A 15451-nucleotide genomic window follows, 5' to 3' on the forward strand; every position below is an offset into this window, starting at 1 on the left:
TTTTTAGAGAATTTATGTAAATAGCTAACAATAGTTTTGAAAATTTATAGACTTAGTTTTATCGAAGCTTCGTTATTAGAAGTAACATTGAGCGAAGTATGACTATAGAATAAAAACGATGAAAAACTACCACCTAAATTTCTAACATCTTCTTCATCCATATTCTCGAAACCTTTGTATGAATTTGTTGGATGTTATTTTCTTCTTGTAAAACTTTTGTCCACATTTTGCGCCAATCTCCATTTCACTATTAATTAGAGACTTTATACAATTAATTATCAATATTTTTGTATAATTATAGACTTGGTTTTATTAAAGGTAAAGTTAAGGAAGGTATGACTATAGAATAAACATGATTACAAACTAACTGAAAAACTATTGCATTCAATAAATTTCATCTTTATCTGTAGTTTTGGAACCCTCAAACTATAGATTTGGACAACATTATTTCCAATATCTTGATGTTATTAACTTTTGGCCATATTTTGCACCAAACTCCATTTAAGCACTTAATTGCGGAATTCCTTTTATTGAAGCTTCGTTATGAGAAGTAACGTTGAAGGAAGTATGATCATATTATGTCCATATTATACCTTAAATGAAACCAGCTTTAGATTATCAATGAATCTGTTGACAGGTAATTGTAAATTTAATAGTTGGTATACCTGACCACTGTTACTTAACTTATAATGTGAATGTAACATAAAATAAAATATTGAAATAAAAATAGGTATAATCAATAAAATAATTGAAAAGTATTGAAACCAAGTGGGACCAGACAACTGAATCAGACAACTTCATCAAGTGAATCAACATATGATGGTACATTTTCTGGACATTTTCTAGATAATTATAATAATGTCCCACTGAGCATGTTCAAAAGAGTTAAATTATCCGTTGAAGGCATTATGAAAATAAAAATACTCTCATTGCAACAAATCATAAAAGACATGAAATGTGTGTGTACACATCAAGCATGAAATATATGTTGCTGTTCCCGTTCTGCAACATCTGCACATTTATTAATTACTGTTCTGGTAGGCACAGTCGGTAAATAGCGGAGCGTGCGTTATGATTAATTAAATCGCTTGTACAAACTTCGAAAAGTGATGCCACATACAGAAATTACATAAAGTACAGAGTGACTGTGTTGTGTGGATGAGCGCAAAGCCGAACGGTGATTAGCGAATTCCCAGGCCGCGGGTCCCGCAGAACCTGTTACATAACAATTGTTAAATAGTGGTGGCGAACGCGTATCGATGCCATTCGTTTAACAAGCTCGCCATTGACCCAAATAGAGACATAACTCGATTCAATACGCAGCAGATTCGAAGAATTTGTCACCATGTCGTATATTCGACAGATGACAATTTTTACTTCATTATTATTTTAGTTTTTTTTTTGCCGAAATCACCTGCAACGGCAATCAGAATTTTAATCGAATAATCGGCCTGAAATCCGGCGATATTAGGGAGCGTGCGCATTCCTGGCACGGAGCTTCCTGAAGTCCAGGCTCCTGAAAACAGGCTGAAGTTTAGTGCACCGTCGCGTTTCCAAGTTCGCAGCACGCCGTTGCCTCCGTCGTCCACGCATTCCTTCAGCAACATGTAAAAAAAACTGAAAATAACAAATAAAAGGACAAAGGAATTCTCCAAACAAGTGTCGAATGTTACAATTTCCAATAACAAAAGTTCCTCTCTCCATATAAATAAAATAAAGGTAACTAAAAATAATTGGCATATAAATAATCAACCGAAATATTTATTTATATTTTGATTATCTGATACATTTCTTTCACATAATCTGTATTCCACGATGATATTTGTATCGGAAAACCCCATTTCCTCTCTTCTACCTACGCTTCATATACTCTTTCCTTTCAACTCATTGATTTTTCGTCCTGGATTGTTTACCTACCTGTTCACTGCACATTGTTTACGCAATAAATAATAATTAATAGCAAACACAATTACGGAACTATACAAATTTCCTATGCGGATTTTAGATTTATGTGACGTGAAAAAAAATCATATATTTTGAGATGATGCAGGATGTGAAATTTGCGTTTATTTTATATTTTTATTTTAGTTTGAAGCGTTTTAATAAATATTCATATGTGCTTTTTGCATGGGAATTAATATGCAAGTCGGAGTCGACATATAAATGAGCTTAAAACTTGCCAGAAATTAACTCAGATTCGTTCATTTCCGCACTCTCTGTAGAAAGAAAATAGTTGCTAATTAGTGAAATATATACGATGAGGCTTATTAAATTCTTCCTCGTTATTTTTCACTTTAAATGTTATTGCTTTTCAAAACATATAATTGCTTGACCTTGATTCTATTTAAATAGCTTATTAACTTCTATTTAGATGCTTTTTCTGATTTTTTTAATAAAAAAACATTAGTTTTTTGTAATGTAAAAGATGGACAATATTTGGAAGTAAATGAAATATTCAATCATTACTTCCCATCACAAATTCTAAAATGTAGTCATATTTTATGCAATTGCTATATAGTAAGTTTTGATTTTTTTTGATCTTATTTTCTGTTTCTAGTATAACTTACAATTTCAGCAATTGTTACAGAATTTATGCAAATAGCTAACAATAGTTTTGTAAAATTATAGAATTAGTTTTATCGAAGCTTCGTTACTAAAAGTAACATTGAAAAAAGTATTATTAAAGTTAAGGAAGGTATGACTATAGAATAACTGAAAAACAATTACATTTTTCATTCAATAAATTTCCTCTTCATCGATATTTTTTGAACCCTCAAACTATAGATTTGGACAACATTATTTCTAATATCTTGATGTTATTTCTAATATCTTGATGTTTTTTTGTAATGTAAAAGATGGACAATGTTTGGAAGTAAATGAAATATTTAATCATTACCTCCCACCATAAATTCTAAAATGTAGACATATTTTATGCAATTGCTATATAGTAAGTTGTCCTAGTTTTGATTTATTCCGAATATTATACTGCATGCATTATGAATATGTGCCAATCAAAAGTTAAAATTAGATAACACATTTCAGGTCTTCAGTTTTTGGACTATTATCAAATAGATATCATTTATTACACAAACCAATTTATTTAGTTTAAAATATACTTGAATATAACAAAAACTATTTATAACTTATATTTTCTTTCAGATTCATTTACAATTAATTTTCTAAATAATCATTTAATATTTTTCAAAATATTAGTATTTGCTCAATAAATTTATTTTTCACTATTATGATGATAAATCAATTATTTTTTTTAGACTCTTTCACAAGAAGATTCTGATCAAGTTAATGTGTTTTCTCTTTATTATTGTTTTTTGATAATTACAAGTTTTCATTAAAAAAGTTCTATATTCAAATCAGATATGGGATTTAGTATTTATCGATAGAATCTTAACTTTACTTTATAATTTCTATTAAAATTTGGTTTATTACTTACTTACTTATAATTATAGAGAAAATAAAAAAATATATTTAATAAAAATTGTATTACAAAAATTATACCTATTGATATAAATAATGAAAAATGAAGAGTAAAGTTTACATTTATTCTAACAATTACATCATAAATGTTCCATTCTTTTAAATATGTTGTAATCAATTTGATAAGAATTATTTATAAGTTTGAAGTAATTTCAACTGTGATTAATTAAAAAATAATTCATTGAATTATAAAGTTTACATTTATAATACTGAATTATTAATATGCAGTTATTATTGTTTATTGTAAAATTTGTGTTTATATGCGTACCTCATTATGTAAACATGTTTCGTTGTGCTTCGCATAATAACATTTCCATAGAGATGCGAATACAATTGAGAATCTTTTACATAACAATGGTGTAGGTGCACTACATCTTGACAATCACTTATCATCAGTGTAGAAGTGAATATTATGCACGCAGGAATTCATTCCGAATAACGTTTCAAAACAATAACAGCATGATTGATGATAAATGTTTTTATAATTAATTAGAATTGAAGTACAACTATAACTCTCACAATCCGGTTTCGATTAGTCCGGATTTACTGTAGTAAAGACCTCGTTTAGTCCGGTTTCATACAGTCCGGGTTGGAGGAACCTATTGCCCGGACTGTGCGAGGTTTTGTTTCAGTAGTGATCAACCCTTGTAAAGAGTGTCATTAAATACAAACGTTGAATTCTCAGTAATCTTTTATCTATTTTCTTTTATAATTACGAATTTTCATTCCAAAAAGTTTCATAAATCTATCCGATTTTTACTTATAAATTGTCATTTCATATGTATTTTGCATTCAAATTTTAAAATTATTTAGTTTTTACTCTTTTTTTTGAGAAATTATTTAGAAATATAATATAAATTATAAAAAATATACTATACAAAATTATTTTCTTTCCTCTTTTAAAGTCCTCGATTAGTCCGGTTTCAAACAGTCCGGGATATTGGAAAAACCGATTGCCCGGACTGTGCAAAGTATTGTTTCAGTAGTGAGCAACCCCTGTAAAGAAAGTCATTAAAACAATGTCATTATGAAAAAAGTTTCATAAATTTATTTTTATCTTTGCTTATAAATTGCCTTTGCATATTAATTTTGTATATAACTATATTATATCTATTAAAATTTGGTACAATTTTAAGTAAAATCAAAAATTATCATTTTTATTTCATAGTCAAGTCACTTTTTGTGCGGTTTTAAAGTCCTTGTTTAGTTCGGTTTCATACAGTCCGGGATATTGGACTATGCGAGGTATTTTTGCTGTATTGATTAACTCTTATAAAGACTATCATAAAAAACTAACGTTCAATTCTAAGTAACATTTTTTTTTGTTAATATTGTAATGACCCTGTTTCATTCATTAACACACATTGTAATGGAAAGAAGCACTTAACATGCGGCTCATCCTGCAAATCAAAATTAACTTACTAAATTATTTGAGTAAATTAACTTATCAATGTTTGATCGACGGAAATTTGCCCGTATTACATAAGATATATAATGTAGATTTTAATTAAATTTTAAAGGTAAAGCAATTTTCGACAAGATTTTGTTATAAAACTTTAAGTTTTAAGACAACGTAACAGAAAACTGTTTTTTTCTTTACCTTTTTGGAGTTTATATGTACATACATAACATTAATTGTGTTTTATTGACTTTTCTAGTTGAAATAATGGATAATTCACTAATTATTTTCTATAATTACAAACAAAATTAAGTTATTTCCTTATTAATTAATTAAAAAAGTATATATATTGAATTTCCCATATAATTTACTTTATTCAGTCAGTATTATTAATTTAATGGAATTATTTCACATTTAATAATTAAATGATTAAACTAAAATTTCTGACAATCATAAATAAAATATAATCATTTTTTAACTAAATTGTAACGTATTTTCATATCAACAGGAAACAGTAGCATTTATTCAACGAATATTTACAAAGCGAATGTAGGTGGGTTTTGTTTACACCAACAAATAAAGCATAAAATATCTAATTAATGTAATACAAACATTTTCAATTATGTTATGAGGAAACATAATTTAGGTGTGCAAACAAGTCAGCTTGTTTTTACAATTAATCAAATAATTAATTTATACTAATCAATATATTAAAAAAAGTAGTAATTATTTTTTTAATATTATCTTTGGAAACAAATATGTTTGTATCTGATTTGCAAATAAAACGTTTAGTGGAATGTGAGTAAATTTTTCAGTTAACATAAATCGAACTTATTTAAAGAAAATTTTGATTATCTAATATTTTTAATAACATATTTTTGCATATATATGAATTAGTTAGTAAATTAATACTTTAGTTTCTTACATTCACATAAAATTAACCAGTGGCAATCGCAAGCCCGACAACCGAAAGACCGTCTATTGAAATCCCGACTATATCGAAATCCCGACTATGTCAAAATCCCGACTACCATAATCCCGACAATCAAAATCCTGATTATATCGAAATCCCGACATTGTCTTTCATTGTTATAAATTTCTACAGTAACATTTTTATGGTAGTCGGGATTTCGAACGTCGGGATTTCGAACGTCCGCATTTCGATAGACGGTCTTTCGGTTGTCGGGCTTGCGATATAGACCCAAAATTACCATTAGAATAAACTAACTTTTTAAATATTTTTGTTGAAATTTTATTTATTTTGTGTTGTTTTATTTTAAATATGATAAAGATTTAATATAATTTTAGTAGTAAAAGTATGTTTTCATGAAACCTGAACCATTCTGAATCATGAAAATAAACGTGTATGACTCGATTGTATATGTTATGTATTTAAATAAATATATAGAAAAGAGAGTCAGTTATATAAATACATGTGTTTATTTATATAAAAATCTAAGTTTTTCTACAAACCTTCACTGCTGCAGCGGTTGTTTTTCATTCTCGAAGAGAGCAATAGTAAATTAATATATTCGAAAGTTTAAATTTGAAATTGGATGAAAACCGTGCCCCGTTTAATGCAACATCGAAAATTGGAGCCATGACACGTTACGTAAAGTGTCGGGAAAAAGGAAGAGAAATCCAAAATAAATTTTAATTAAAGTTAGCGCGTAGAACCAGAAGACTCTCAGAATGTTAATGGTGTTGTAACAGAGAGAAAGAGAGAGAGAGAAAGAGGATCTCGTGTTTTCTTTGCGCGAACAAAAGCTCAAGGTGGTGGCAGCACGACTCTGTGAGAAAAGGGCAAAAGGAGAAGATAATTTACACTGGAGGCCGTGCGAGAAAAACTTTTCCCCTATTGGATTCACATTTTCTTCGGCGTTAATTCCTTTTTGCTCCACGAAATGAAGATAAATAAGGGATTCACTGTAAATAAATGTATACACGAATTGATGTCGGTTTTTCTTTCTCTTCTCCCGGTCGCCGCGACCCAGCTGGAAAAAGTATTGATTTTCGCATAGACCCGAACTTTTATATTCTCCTTCCTTAACCAAAGTCTACTCATCCTACTTCTTCACAAAACGTTGTAGCCAAAATTCTCTCCTCATTATATTTCGATTAGCTTTCTTGAATGTAAACAAGGGATTCCGTCGTGAAACGTAATAACTTACTTCTCTATAGTCATGTCTCCTTGAATTGGGGATGATCATTTTCACTGCGAAGTTTCCAGTTGCCGGTATGAATGGTATTATCCAAAATTGAATCTTCCAAGTGTCGGATGATAAAAACGAATCTCGTACACCTGACATCAGTGTCTATGTAATTCGTGAAACTTTAATCGGAAAACTTTTCATATTACTAAATAGTCGGTAAAATGCTTTTTCACGTGAAAAGTTTAATTAAAACGAATATAAACAATAAAGCTCTTCGAATGGATGTGAAGTGCATTATTCTCTCCAACTTTTACTTGAAGTGTGCACGGATTCGATTACATTCTTGTACAATTTATTGAGTTTTCAAGCATTGTCAACATATTTCAATGAATTATAAGAAAGCATTTTCAATTATGTTATTTACATTCATCGTTACTTCATTTCTCCCAAATTCAATCATTTGTGTATTAGGACGGTGCATAATTATCAGGCGTATTTAAACAATATTTATTATGCTTTCCACTTTCAAACAATATTTTTATTAAAAAATGCAAACAAAAATCAATTTTTATTGACAAGAAACTTCCTACAAAAACGCCTGATAATTATGCACCAACCTAATAATATTATGATATTCTTAAAAAAAATAATTTGCTAGAATTTTCTTATTAATTTACATAGTTTTATCCTTATTACAAATTGAATTATTTGTATACATTTAGATATAAATTACACTTTTTACTTTCATATTTGATTAGACAGTAGAACCTGTTTTTGTGCGATCGATATCCACCGCATAAAAAAAGTTTCTCTAATGTATTGTACAAAGTTATTTCTTATATATAAGAATTTATGAAAAATTCCAATATTTTTTTGTGCGGTCTCTATCTACCACACAAAAACAAGTTTTACTGTATTTTAATTAATTAATATTTTAAGTAAATTATTTAGAATATAATATTTCCATGAAACTATTATAATGTTAGCATTGATATTGAAACCTTAGAAAATTTTATACAGTATCAAATGTAAAAAACGTTCCTGAACTGATGTAGGTAGGTGTAAAAGCTGGATCCAATTACTAAAAGTATTGTAACACGAGCAAAATATGTTCTTTTCTACATTTTTCTATCAAATATTTGCAAATATTGTTTATTTCTATTTGATACCTCTGTTTCTAGATAAAATTAGCTGAGTTTAAAACTTTTTAAACAAATTTTATGTGTGCAATTTTGTACTTTATTTTGCATTAAAATTGATGGATTTCCTTCCATATTTTTATTATTTTTCTTAATAATTTGGTAAAGTTGTAAAGTTTTCTTGATATTTAACAAAAAAAAAACAATAATGCTTTTATATTTATTTAATCATAGAAAATATACTAAAATTATATAAAAAACAATAACTTTTTCATATTATTATCATTTTTGTTTATAATAATATTACTAATTATAAAAATTTAATATTTTTTTCCTTTAAGTCTTCCTATTATGAAATAATACGTTTTTATATTTGAAACATTAAAATACAAATTCTTATATACTAAATTCAAATAAAATCAATGACATTTTGAAATTACTAGTAGCATTTATTAAAATAATTTAACTAATTAGAAAAAAATAACTTAAAACTTTCTTCAAAAGTTTATAAATGAGAGATAATACATTTATTTTCTTTGAATTATAGAAAATATGTTATGCTTATAGAGAATCAATATACATTCATAATACATTTTTATATTAGAATTATATAAAATATTAACTGATAACATGAAAATAATAATATAAAAGTTAAGTATTTTGTTATTCCTGTAAGAAGCATTATTATTTTTTTCTAAAATTAGCAAATACTTGCATGTATATGCTCTTTTTTCAATATTTAGAACAAAAGATATAAAAATGTTTCATGTAATTTCATAGAACATACATTTTTAAATATTTTTTTTTGTTAATAATGTAATAATAAATTTTATTTACTGTGCGTTAATTAAACATAATACGAATTTATGGAATGTCACATGAGCTTTTATGTGTATGCACGTATTAATTAATTAATTAAATTTTGTCCAACCTTGATCGTGGCAATGCAACAACATGTTTAATTAGCGCATGATTTCGGAACTTTCGCAATTAAATTGGTAACTGCACCGAAAAGGAAACTTCCAAGGCAACTCATTAAAACCGGTAATGCACTTTTATAGCATCGTCGACTGTTGCATAAATAACAATTTGCATTCTATTACCAACTACAAAGTCAACGCACTAAAACTTGCTTTTATTGAATAACATAAAATAAATTTAATGTTACATATTTTTTTTTACAAATTAAGACTTCTTGTATAACAAATTATAGTAGTTAAGCTTGAATGGGTGACTTTAATGGAATTGACTAATATAATTAAGCTAACTTATTTAATATTTGAACAATATTTGATTGAAAACTATTTAGGTATATCTCCTAGAAAATACTGTTACTAGTGTTATAAATGTATAAAACAGATTTGAAGAAGGTACCAATTACTAAGAAATGTGTTTATTTCATTATTGAAGTAACTAGTTTCAATATCGTACAATAATAGAAATATAATTTCCAGATTTATAATCAATTAACCCTTTGTAACTCTTTATAAAAAGATGTGAAACAAACCTAAATACTTGTTGATACTTTAATAATGTAATCTTTATATTGTATAAGAATATTTGTTTTTCAATTAGAAACAACAAGTGAGTATAAACCTAATACTCACTTGTCTATTCTGTATATATTTTTTTATGTTGTAACGAAAAGCAAAATTGTATTGTAGAAAACCATGAAATTAGTTTATAAAATCATATTGTTACTAAATATATCTATATAAATCAGTATAATTCACTTATTATACGATTTAAGCTTCTAATTTCCTGACTTTACCAAAAAAATACCACATATTTTTTTCATTGCTGAAATTTAATAAAAATATTTTTTTAATTTTAACTATATTCAGGTAACAAAGTGTTTAATCTGTTATATAAATGCAAATGCAAATTGTATTAAAAAATGGTGTGAAAATTGGATTTGTAATAAGTTTAAATAAACAAGAAATTAGTTTATTTAAAGCAAGAAGTAACGAGTCTCTCCTTATAAAATATAAATATAATATTTTTTACTATTTAATATTGACCATATAACACATACTGCCAATAAAACGTGTTTTTTTAAAATGATGCGTTTATTTAGAGTAGAAAAAGCGTTTTAAGTGGTTTCGAAGATTCCAGATCGGATATTTTTCTGTGGAGGACAAAGCTCGTGAAGGTCGCCCGAAATCTTCAACCGACGGATTTTTTTGAAAATTCTTCTTGTGTAGAAAATTATAATAATTAAACATGAATGGATGACTTTATCAGATTTAACTAAAATTTCTAAAATAATGAAGCTCAACACTTTTCATGAAAAAAATGATTGAAAATTATGAAAAAAGTTTTATTACACCTATAAATAAGAAATTTGTAAAAAGTAAAAGTAACATTCTGGTCGATTTTCAAGTAGAAACACAATATTTATTACTATTTAACATTGAAAATATAACACAGAGTGCCAATAAAAAATGTAGTTTAAATGATGCGTGTATTTAAAGAAAAAAATAAAACGTGTTGCAAATAAAATCCAATAAATATTTGGAACAGACTTCTTAATAGTCGAATACACTTAAGTCGATCTGTACATTTTAAAAGCGTCCACTTCCTGCTGTTCGGCCCAATCGGATTTTTTCTTCTTCTTGGAACAAAGCCACCATTTAGTTTACATGCTGAGAAAGCTATAAAAGATCATCTGGGCTTCATCCCGCCGTGGCGTATTGATCTGTGTCGTAAACTGGACAGTAAAAACCGAATTCAGAAAGTGAATGAGCTTTAATTGAATGGACCGATGATTAGAGGAACGCACATAAAAAAAAGGACGCCTCAATTTTCCTCACTTTATTATCACCATCATCCATGCACCAGATTATACAGGTTTATATTAGCCATGCATACATTCACGTTTTTTGGAATAATTCCTTTTTTTTAATTTGATTTAGCTCTTATTGATTTATTTCACTTCGAAATGGAATTATTGAGTATGCTTTTCAAAGAGCACCTAGACAAAAGTAGCTTAAAACGTGTCCCCCATAGCGGATGCTTTTATCTCGTCTTCCCTCATGTCTCTCTCACATGTGTGTGTCTATTTTTTTTCCCTCTCTTTCAACTTGCACAGGGCTTTCAGCTCCCGACCATTGATTCGAATGCGGTCGAGCTGAAAAGCTGAAAAAAAAATCTAACTGAAAACGCACTTGCTTAGCTAATTGTTGGATGTGAAGGGAGAGAGAGAGAGTAATAAAGGCACTTGCTTTTGGATTTGCTTGAGGGGGAGAATTATCACGAGATGGAAGGTTATTAATTGCTTTCTATTAGGGCCAAGTCACCATTCCAATAAGGAAACCATTAAACCGAGGGTCGACTAATCTAATTGACCTCTAATATTGTTATTTATCGTGGAATTCAGGCGTTGAACATCCGTCGCGTTCAACATTTATTTTAAAAGCCTGCATGCCTGTATATTTATCCACGGCAATTTGTTTGAGGTCTCTCAATTTGCTGCCTTCATCAAACGATAATAAGCATTGTCGAACGAAATAATAAACATGTATTTTATATTTTCCAAAAAAATAAATAAGTTTAATCTTAACGTTTTAACAAACTTGAATCTTTTCAATTCAATATTTATTTATTATTCATAAAAATGAAATAAACTAAAATATTATACATTTTTTTCTTTCTATGCGAAGAAGTCAAAACCTTCAAATAGATAAGGGTGTATAAATAAGGGAATATTAAACAAATATTTCAAACTGATTTATCCAATTTTATTATTATTAGTATTTCTTAAAGTTTTGGCTTCAACCTTCGGATTTTCGTATTAATTATTAAAAAGAGTTCAAAACTTGTAAATAACATATAGCCTAGTATTGATAATACACATATTATATAATCAGTCATGAAAAATAAATAGAAATTTATTGCGTAAAAATTGTTGAAAAAAGCTAAATTGTCGATAGAGATATTATTTTCTTGTCAAAGATAACTGATGAACATGAGCACTTTTTCATTATCAAAGTAACTTAAAATTAGTAGATTTTATTTGGTATAAAAAACAGAAGTTGAATACAAAATAGAAACAAAAAAAAATGTAAATAAATAAGCAAAAATAAGATTTTTGTTAAATCAGAAATATCATCGATTTTATAATTAAAAAGTTTATTTAATGATTTTCTTTGCATTGTACTTGAAAAACACATCCATTCATAATAACGACTGTTTGCATAAAGGCTATAATTTTTTTTGTTGGGAATAAGCGTTATTAATGTAGAAGTTCTGTCCGTATTTTCAGCTGGTTTCCGATCGATTTATGGGTTTAAATTTAACCTCCTGACACACTGAATATGAGAGACAGATGTGATACGATACAGTTTGAAAGTGAATGGAGACGAAAACCAATATTTAGGCGAAATTACGAAGATTTTTCTTCCTGAACCTGACAATCCCTTTCACATCACATCAAATTTCTTTACAGCAATGAAATTCCAATGAATGATTCATTTCCTAAACTTTCTCACTTAATAAATTAATATTTAAGTTCATTACAATGAATTATATTAATACAAATAATTTGTTAGTAAAAAAAAACTTTAATAAGAGTAATTAAAGTAGAGAGAAAGTACTCAAAAAAAACTTTTCAGTAATATTAAGCATATTCTTTACATAATTTCCAAGAAAATTAATTTCTTGTAAAAAAAATATTTGTTGTTTAAAAGGAAATTACATGAGATGGGAACAAAAATATGGACGGAAATAATATGATAAGGGAAAAAAGTATGGTAATCCTGAATTCAATTAAAATTAAATCCTGATGGAATTCCTGTCGGAACTCAAATTAGTTTGAGTAACTTTCGGTATGGAAAAATAAAATAAAACGTGAGAGAGGTAGAGAATTGTATTACGATGTAGACGCCATTTGGCGTTCGTCGAATTCCTTTGAAGTTAACAATTTAGTAAGGAAAAGGAAAACCTGAATTAATACGAAATTAATTTATAAATTAAAAATATCCATATTCATATTTTTGAATTAAAGCAATCCGTTCCGCTAATATCGCGGACTGTTTGAAACTGGACTAAACGAAAAACTGAAATTTTACAAATCAATCGGTTTCGCCAATATCCCGGATTGTTTGAAACCGGATTAATAGAGAAACTGAAAACTTACAAATCGCACAAAAAGCGAAAATTTTCAAACCGGACATTAGTGAATTCGGACTGATGAAACCGCACTAAGCGAGGTATTGCAGTATACAGTTATATAGATATCAATATTAAAATTAAACTGAAACTAAAATGTTATTTTCTTTCTTTAATTATGATTATTTATATTTAAAATTTGTCAAAAAATTACGAAAGTAGGAAAAATTGTCTTGAAAAATATTCAATCTGAATTATTTTTTATCAGATATGTAATAATTATTATTTTTTAACAAATGTTTATGAAATTTTCCTGTAATTTTCCTTTTTTAACAATATTGTACCTACTTTCAAACATGTTTCATCGACGATAGTTTCGCAGCGTTTTCGATTGGAATCGCTTCAGTATTTCAATGTTTGAATTGCTTGATGAAGTCCATAACTGTATTCCATACGACCACATTGTTTCGAAAATGGCTTTATAAATAAGTAGTTTGTTATCCAACCAAAGTTCGGACTTTCTTCCTCTAAAAGCCAATGCAGTTTGCTCTATTAAAGCCCTAGTTGCTTGTGCTTTGTCCAGAATTAATAGTGTAGATGTTAGATGCATAATAGTTTGTCTCAACTCTTTGTTATATGAACTTAATTTGAGAATATTTTGCTTTGTCCTTTAAGTAATTCCTTGCAAATTAAATTCACAATTAATTTTTTGTTGCTTTTGGTAAAGAATTAAGTATTTTTGTATGAAAATTTGGAAAAATAGTATTGTTTTTTGTGGCGTTTTTCATTGAAATATTTAAAATTGCTATAATTATTGACCTATTATAGTATTTTTCAAGAATTATTAAAAGCTTGATCAGATTTGATTAAATATCCTAATAGATAAATTAAAACTAATTTTTGTTGATGTAAAATATTTTCTTTAAACAATTACCATTAAAAGAAACTTCTATATATCATTTTTTATACATAACTTATTTTGTGTATGAAATATTGTAATAACTAACGAATAAAATCAATTGAAAAAATGTAGGAAATTCGTGTATTAATTATTTTGTTGGTTTTATTTAAATTCAGGTTGAAATTCATTAGTTTTGATAAAAAAAAATGCCGAATCTCTATTCCATATTCATTTTCGCAAACATTCAACATGTTGTGGCAGTCTTGATGGCAATTAAAATTCATTTAGCACACAATCCGACACGAAGCTAATACATACATTGATTTATGATGTCATCGAAATTATACATAAACACCATATGATAATCGATTTACGATTATGCTGTCTAACTACCAGTATCCCATTAATTATTGTATACGATTCCAAAGCGATCATGAATAATTTATTTACAGAAATTTACAATGAACATAATATGAAGAGTCACAGTTATTTTAGTGCAAATATAATTTAAATAGGTGGAATGCGTTTCGACTGTATGCAATTTGAAGTTTCTAAGTGGATTAATTGAAGCGAGTAACTAAGTTCCACTACATGCAGTCCACTGGGCGAAACTTGGAATTCCGTGGAATTGCATAATTACAGAATAATTAACTATAACTTTACTTAAATACTTGAAAAATAATAATATATGCCATGTTGCTACTTGCATGGTAATAATTCATATAGTGCGGCTTCGATTAGTCCGGATTCACTACAGTTTGGTTTGAAAATATCTCAATTTAATATTGTTTCAACTATTATTTGAGAACAATAATTTTTTTTTTGTTATGCCGTTATTTATATTGAATATGAGAATAAATTGTTATAGGAACAAAAAAAATGTTTTACTGTGAATTATTGAACGATTTGCCGCACCCTAACATATCTTACTTTGATATTGCTCCAAATAAAAACCGTGTTGTGTCATGTAATAGAGTTCAATCAAATATGTTACAAATAACGTTGTGTCGAAATGGTGAATAAAAAATTAGTTGAATATTGTGAAATGTTTCGACAATACATACGTGTCATTGGGAAATTGATAGATGTCTCTCATTAAGATATTTTGTCGAAAACAAAATTGGGAAATGGAAAATCGTGTAGCTTGTGTTATAAACACAATCAAATTGTTTTTCATGTTACAATTTTATCAATTATCAAATATTATTAATGGTATATAAATACAATTCATATTAAAATTATTTCAATTATTCTA

At 27.6% G+C, this 15451-nt stretch overlaps 1 protein-coding gene across 1 annotated transcript in view; it reads left to right on the plus strand.

Moving 5' to 3' along the window:
• Window positions 1-1149: 1149 nt before the first annotated feature.
• The window catches only part of LOC108567478 (probable G-protein coupled receptor CG31760), a 45708-nt gene continuing 31406 nt past the window's right edge, over window positions 1150-15451 (plus strand). The window contains exon 1 of the mRNA XM_017927972.1: window positions 1150-1719. The gene's annotated coding sequence lies outside the window, so the exon portion shown is untranslated. The remainder of the gene's footprint in view (window positions 1720-15451) is intronic.

Source organism: Nicrophorus vespilloides, unplaced genomic scaffold, assembly GCF_001412225.1.
Source record: "Nicrophorus vespilloides isolate i.1.1-1 unplaced genomic scaffold, Nicve_v1.0, whole genome shotgun sequence".
Classification (NCBI taxonomy): Eukaryota; Metazoa; Arthropoda; class Insecta; order Coleoptera; family Silphidae; genus Nicrophorus; species Nicrophorus vespilloides.